At 38.3% G+C, this 8,012-nt stretch overlaps 1 pseudogene; it reads left to right on the top strand.

Moving 5' to 3' along the window:
• Positions 1 to 488: 488 nt before the first annotated feature.
• Positions 489 to 4,364, top strand: LOC102888874 (annotated as a pseudogene).
• The last annotated feature ends 3,648 nt before the right edge of the window (positions 4,365 to 8,012 follow it).

Here is an 8,012-nt window from a genome sequence, read left to right on the forward strand (position 1 = left end):
GGCCAGAGAGGTAGTCAGGGCCACATCATGCAGGAACTTATACGTCAAGTCAAGAGTTTTGTCTTTACCACTAAGGGATCGTGGGAGCATTTGAGGGTGGGTATGGAAGCTATAATCAGATTTTCACTTCGAAATATCATTCTCTGTATGGAGAACAAATTGCTATGGATCAGCATGGATAATCTAGGAGAGAAGGGAGGCCAGTGTGGAATCTTTCACACTAATTCAGATGGCATGTGGTGGCAGCACAGACTGAGGAGTAGTGCTGAGGACAGAAACAAGCAGATGAATCTTAAGCCTATATGAAAGTTAAAATAAAGAGGATTTAGTGATGGATTACACATGGAATGAATTTTTATTCCATTCCTTCATAAAGGAAAAGGAATTTTCAAGGATGGCCCAGGTTTCTAATGTGAAATGATGAATAGAGGTACCAACACTCTGACACAGAGAACACTGGGAAGGGAACTGGTTTGGGGGAGAACAATATGAGTTTATTCTTGGTCATGCTGAGTCTGGAGTCTGAGACATTCAAGATGTAAGTGCTCTCAAGTGAGATATTTGATATATAGTCTGGAGCTCAAAGAAATTTGGGTTGGAGATATTAACTGATATACCAAAACACTAAAAGTGGTCATCTTTGAGTGATAAGTTTTTGTGTGTTTTTTGTTTTATTCTTTGTGGTTTTCTGTTTTTCTTAAGTCTTCAGCAATAAACGATATTTTTTTTCTAAACAGAGGTTTTAAAAAGAGTTAGATGTTCCCTGTGCTGGTAGCAAGGGGAGAACTCTACTTCTCACAGCTGGAATTAGTGACCTCAATAGGAATGTCCCTAAAAGAGTGGAAAGCCCAATCAGTTAAATGCTAATATCGCTTCGTCAACACCATGTTTCTTTTACAGGGGTCTACACAGACCTAGCTGTCTTCCAAATTGTAACTTGACGTCCTGAGCAGACAAATGCAACAGGAGGGGGTCTACTGTGCAGGTGAATGGCCAAGGTTAGGATCCAGGTGTCTCCTTGATAACTGAGGTGTTTTAAGGAGCCCAATAAACAGCAATCTTTCTCCGTCATCCTGGAGACAAACCAACTGAGAAGCGAAACAAAGAATGAAGAGATGAGGACCACATAAGTGGTAGCTAAATTGGAGAGTCAGACTGAATAATCAACAGATTATTCACCCAGTCGTAGCAACATTGAACCAGGGCTGGTCCCCAACCCACCTCACCCCAAGAGGTGCAAATCAGAGCACTGGGCCATGTACACACACAGTTTCAATTTCCTAATTCACCATTTTCCCTGAGGCACAATGAGGAGGGATATAAGGATGGAGAAAAGCCCAGAGAAGAAGGCTAATGCAAGGAAACAACAGAAGTGGGAGGCAGCATTTAAACTCACCAACACCCACTATGAGTTAATGCTTTTAGCATCTGGTTTATAAATCAAGCTCTATCACGTACAAGAAAGCTATGCCATCTCATGCACATTTGAGTAGAGTCTGAGTCCTTGGTGACTAGCAACAAGTCAGCACTAGCTGATTTTTAGAAGACACTTAATATATTAACACAATACTGGGTGTTTAATTCTTGTTTAGTTCCTAGATTTAAAAATAAAAACAACACCCATATTCATATTCATAGCAGCCTTATTCACAATAGTCGAAAGGTGGAAGCAACTAAGAGTCCACTGACAGATGAATGAATAAACAAAATGAGGTGTATGTATGTAGAATAAAACATTATTCTGCCTTAAAAATGAAAGAAATCCTGTCATATACTACAACCTGGATGAGGAAATTAAGCTAAGTAAAATAAGCCAATCCCTAAAAGATAAATGCTGCATGATTCTACTAGGAGGTATCTATAATAGTCAAATTCACAGAGACAGAAAACAGAATAGTGGTTGCCAGGGGCTGGGAAGAGGGGGAATGGGGAGTTATAGTTTAATGAATACAGAGTTTTAGTTTTGCAAAATGAGAAGAGTTCTGGAGATTTGTTGCACAACGATGTGAATAAACTTAAAATTACTGAACTCTACACGTAAAAATGGTTAACACGTTAAAAAAAAAAGAACAGCAACAATGACAAAAACAGCTAAAACAAAAAAGTTTTCTTTCTAGTTTTAAAAATTGGAAATATTGGGCAGAGGGTAATCCAGAGTTCCAAAAGTATTAACATCAAATGTCACATGTTTTTAAATATCATTAGATGAAATGGTTTAAAATTACTGAACTCTACACTTAAAAACGGTTAACACGTTAAAAAAAAAAAAACAGCAACAATGACAAAAACAGCTAAAACAAAAAAGTTTTCTTTCTAGTTTTAAAAATTGGAAATATTGGGCAGAGGGTAATCCAGAGTTCCAAAAGTATTAACATCAAATGTCACATGTTTTTAAATATCATTAGATGAAATGGTATTAAGTATGGTCTTGAGTTTCAAATAGAAAGTTAACCAAAGTTGAGTCCTGGGATATTTGAAATAATCTAAGACATTTTCAGTTTATGTATCGATTAATCGAGCATAAAATTATATTAAAGGTTTGATTGCATTGCCAAAAAATATAGCTATAACAGCCATTTTAAGGACTAAGGAAAATTTGAATAATGACTGTACTCAGTGATATTATATGAAGATTACATTTCTTGCATGTGAGATGGCATTGTGATTATGTAGGAGAGTGTCCCTGTACTTAAGAGGTAAAGGGTAAAGCATCAATGGTTCTTTCAATGGTTCGGCAAAGAAAATGTTTTATCTAAAGAGAGAGATAAAGCAAAGAGTATATGGAAGCTCATTACACTATTCTTTTACATTTAAAATTTTAAATGGGCAAGTGACATCAGAAGCATGGCAGAGTGAGAGATGTCCCCAGATTTCTTCCCTTGAAATAACAATAAGCTGCACATCTAAAACTTAATAAATAACACCAACTTGCACACAAGCATGTCTGAGTGAGTGATCTGCACATAAGAACTTCCAGAGAAAGAAGATGCTAAATTGATAAAATTTTACTTTTATTTTTAAATTTAAATACTTCTGGTGGTATTGAGATATATATATCCAAAGGACTGCTTTGTACCTCACTCGAATGACTGAATTTCCACTGAAGAAAATTTCTATCTCCATAAAACAGTTAAAGAACACTTGCTTCATTCATCTACTCATTCATTAAACAATATTTACTGGCAAAAAAAAAATTTAATGTTTAGGGGGTTTATGGGGAATACAAAATCTCTAGCTTGGCTGAAGAACAAAGCTTAAAGAAATGCAGCTGAGAAGAGACTGAAAATCACCCTGAAGGATCAGCCTGGTCAGGATGCCGCTTTCCTCATCCCTGAGTATAAGATGCTGTAGTTTGCACCACTGACACTGCTAGTACAGGGGACAGGACACCACTGCACTTCTGCACCCATGCCATTGCCTCCCCAGGGTCTCAATCTTTTAACAACCTCCAATTGAGAAAATAAATCCGACAGAGATAGTCACCTCTGGTTGAACGATTAGAATTGAAGTGTGAACCTGATCGGCTGAGGATAAGACCAAGGCATAGCATGGGGCAAGGGAGGTGGGCAAAGGGGACTTCCAATCCATCTCAATCTGAAACAGCCAGATGGCCTTCTCACCCTTAGAACATTTCATCTAGAGTAAAGAAACATGATTGAGTCCGTTTGAAATTTCAAGATACAGAAACAGAATTTCAATACACCTTTAGATGAGAGATGAAAAAGAAAAGAAAAGAAAAGAAAAATTGGGTTAAAAAAAATCTTTTCTGTATCTCCATTGCAAGAGAAGCTTTCATGTATATCCATGGGTATATCACCCAAATTATCCAGAGATTCCTTAATTAACCTAAGTTCTTCTAGACTTAACATCCCAGAAACTCGATAAAATAAATATAATCCAATAGCTCTGATTTTTTTATGATTCTTAAAAAATATGTAGAAGCAACCTTTCTCACTCCCTGGCCAGTTTGGTGGCTGCTCTTGGTAGGGGGCCAACCCACACCTAAAGCAGGAAGGTAGTGGCTGCAAAGAAGATGAAAAAGTCACTGGAGTCAATCAACAAGTAGCTCCAACTTGTCATGAAAAGTGGAAAGAACACACTGGGGTACAAACAGACTCTGAAAATGATCAGACAAGGCAAAACAAAACTGGTCATCCTCACCAACGACTGCCCAGCCTTGAGCAAATCTGAAATAGAGTACTATAGCACATTGGCCAAGACTGGTATCTATCACCACAGTGGCAATACTGTTGAATTGGGCACCACATGTGGAAAATACTACAGAGTATGCACACTGGCTATCATTGATCCAGGTGATTCTGATATCATTAGAAGCATGCCAGAACAGATTGGTAAAAAGTAAATCATGCACATTTTTTCTTTAATAAAACTGGCCAGAGTTTGTTTTAAAAATAAAAAAAAAAAAAAAAAGTATGTAGAAACATTTCGGCACATTCCAAAACCATTTAGGAAGGACTTTCAGACAAACCCCAGTTTGAGCTAACAACACTGCTGCTCAGTATTGTGGACGAAAAGAGAAAATATTATTAAAAGGTGCCCTATACAACCAATAGTCTATCCATAACATAGTCAATCATCATATTAACCCTTCCGGGTCCAAATATAGCAAGAGGTGTTGAAAGTGGTGGCTCTTAAAGATATTCTCTGCTTGTTTCTGAATCGCATCGCCACTTTGCAAATCGACTCCTTTAGCAAGGTGTGTGAGAAGGGGAAGGTGTATTAACCAGTTCTAACTGGGGACTGGAAAATTTAGCCATCAATTTCCTGGAAGGAAAATTGAGATTTGAATGTTATACTTTGAGAAAGTTTTCCAGTGTGGAGAGAGAAGAGAGCCATCACCCCATTCTCAGGGTCTAGGGACTCCACTTGAGTGGATAAGCAGAAGACTATTGAAAAGGGCCAAAATCTAGAGTCAGAAAGACCTAAATTTTAATCCCAGTTATTATATTTCCCATCGTGTGGCCTTGGGCAATTTGCTAAATTTTGTGAAACCTCAGTTTCTTCATCTATGAGACGGATTATCCATCCCATAACATTGTTGTGGTTATTAAATGAGAGTTCATTATGCAAAGTCTTTAACACCACACCTGACACACAGCAGTGCTAAAAAAAAAAAAAAAAAAACTATTATACTATTATTAAATAACGAAAGTTTCAAACTCTACGCAAATAAAAAGCAGAGACATAAATTCCCTCCAGACTTGAGAACCATTTTGGCCACTGACTGACTGACATGTAAATCATGTCTAACCCTCTCAAAATAACCCACCTTAATGGAAAGTCATTTCTATATCTAAATTGGACAAAGCACACTCCTTTCACAAGGCTGCCCCTTTCTCCACAGGCTCTATCCTGGGCCGTCGACAGGTCTGAGATGAAACTGATGATGGGGAGTTGAAACAGGCCCTTTTCCAGAATTTAAGTTTAATCAGTATTTATTAAATGCCAGGCATGAGCCATCCACAGTGCTGGACAGTAGGAAATACAGAGGTGACTAAAAATCCCCCAGCCCTGCCCTCAAGGAGCTCCTGACCTAATGAGGCCAACATGTGAACAGAAAAACTCTGAAACAAAATGGGGAACATGTAAACTACTATGAGAAAATTAGGTACCCTAAATTATATGACTCCTTTTATATATTTTATTATGTTCTTCAGTTTAGTTTTTTTCCTTAACAATTGAACACTTGACAAATAGGCTTAAGTTTAAGGTACATTCAAATGAAAAAACAAAATCTGCCTTTCTCGGTTTGCTTAAAAATTGCCATCGTTGTCTCTATTGTGCTAAATTTGAGAGTTTTACAGTTCTTGTCCCTAGCATCGGAGGAGAGGTACCCAACACGGCAAGGACAAGACTATGCCAGAAAGGATTAGGGCTCTCAACATATGAATTTTGTGGGAATACAATTCAGTCTATAGCATTCTGCCTCTGTCCCCCAAAAATCCTAGTCCGTATTGCATACAAAATACATTCATTTCATCTCAACATCCCCAAATTCTCAGCTCATTCCAGCATCAACTCTAAAGTCTAAAGTCTAAACTCTCATCTAAATACCTAAATCAGATGTAGGTGAGACTAGAGGTATGATTCATCCTGAGGCAAAATTCCTCTCTGCCTGTCAACTACGAAACCAAACAAGTAATGTGTTTCCAAAATGTGATGGTAGGATAAGCATAGGATAGATATTCCCATTCCAGAAGGGAGAAATAGGAAAGAAGAAAGGGTTGATTGGTCCCAAGCAAGTCTAAAACCTAGCAAGGCTTTAGCTTTTAAGGTTTGAAAATAATTCTTTTTGGCTCAATGCCCCTCCTTTCAGACCCACCAACAGCTCTGCCAGGCCTGGGTCATCCCCCAATGCTCTGCCAACAGGAAACTGTCCCCAAAGCTCCAGTTATTTTCACTAGGTATGTTAACATACCTAGTGAAAATATTTAACTAGGTAATGTTTAACTAGGTAATAAAGAATTGTTAATTAAGTAACTGAAATGGCAAAAAGAACCCTAAGTTCTCACAGAAGTAGCAACAGCAGGAAGCAGTTCATACAGGTAGGAGAAAAAGGGCAAGAGGTTGGAATTATTAACTTTTAGAAGCCTGGAGAAGAGTCCCAATGGATTAAGACCCAGACTTCTGAGGAGAGTGGCTGCCAGCTGTGCTGGTGTCTTGATAGGGATATAATTTTGTTGTCTTTGCAAGTTGGTAAAACCCAACTAGATTGAACTGCAAGTTATTTGCTAGGGCTGCCATAGCAAAGTACCACAAACTGTGTGTGACTTAAACAGAAATTTATTGTCTCATAGTTCTGGAGGCTAGAAGTCCTCACATTGTCATCAGGATTGCTTCCTTCTGAAGGCTGTGAAGTTGGATTTGTTCCAGGCCTCTGTCCTCGGCTTGTAGATGGTTATCTTCTCCAATGGCCCTTCACATTGTCTTTCCTCTAAGCGTATCTCAGTGTCCAAATTTCCTCTTCTTACAAGGACATCAGTCATTGGATTAGGGCCCATCCTAATAACCACATGTTAACTCGATTACCTGTGTAAAGACCCTATCTCCCAGTAAGGTCACATTCCGAGGTACTGGGGTTTAGGACTACAGTATATGAATTTTAGGGAAACACAATCCAACCCATAACAAATTGCTTCTGGAATGAACTGCCTCTGCTGGAGTGAAGAAGCAACACTATTGAATGCTAATAACAAGAACAGGAAGCCAACCAGAAATTAACCAGAAGCAAAGAGGAAAGAGTAAGTCCCTTCTTTCTCATCTAGCCCTGTGATCTCCCTCTAATGTCCCTTATTGACAGATCCTAAAAGGAAGGAGCTGACAAAAGAAAAACGTGGTTTCTAGAGTCCCAGCCCCTGCATCGCAAAACAGGATATACGAGTGAGTTTAAAGCTGAAAAACAATTGTTTAATAACCAGTACAGTTCTTATTAATTGTTATTCTTACTAATCGCCAGCATGAGAAGTTTTATTTTAATTTTCCACACAGTTTCATAATACAATAAGGGGAAATTACAATAAAATATTTAAATGAACAAACATGCTGGCTATGCTACTAAAGCTGAACTAATAACTGGTGGGCTGGAAGGTCACCATGCTGCAGCTCATGTTCATTTGTCCACTGATATACAACAGTGTATCAGCAGCCTTCAAAATTGACCTATGGAAGGCCAATGTGTGTAAGAAAACTACAAAACTAAACATTTGGAAGTTGTCAGCAGTGCCATTTCCACTTTATAGCTCAGGGGATGAAAGTTCAGAAGGAAAGATTTTTTTGCCCAAGGTCGTACAGCTAATAAGTGACAGAGCATGAATTTGATCGGAGGTCTGATTCTCTGTGCCTCAATTTCCTCATCTGCCAAATGAAGATAACAGTACATACCCAGTAGAACTATTATGAAGATTAAAATGAGTATGAGGATTAATATCTGTAATGTGCTGGCATGTAGTAAGAGCTCAACAAATGTTGGCCAAGTCTGGGGCTTTTTCTAC

This window comes from Pteropus alecto, unplaced genomic scaffold (assembly GCF_000325575.1).
Source record: "Pteropus alecto unplaced genomic scaffold, ASM32557v1 scaffold88, whole genome shotgun sequence".
NCBI classification, from domain to species: Eukaryota; Metazoa; Chordata; class Mammalia; order Chiroptera; family Pteropodidae; genus Pteropus; species Pteropus alecto.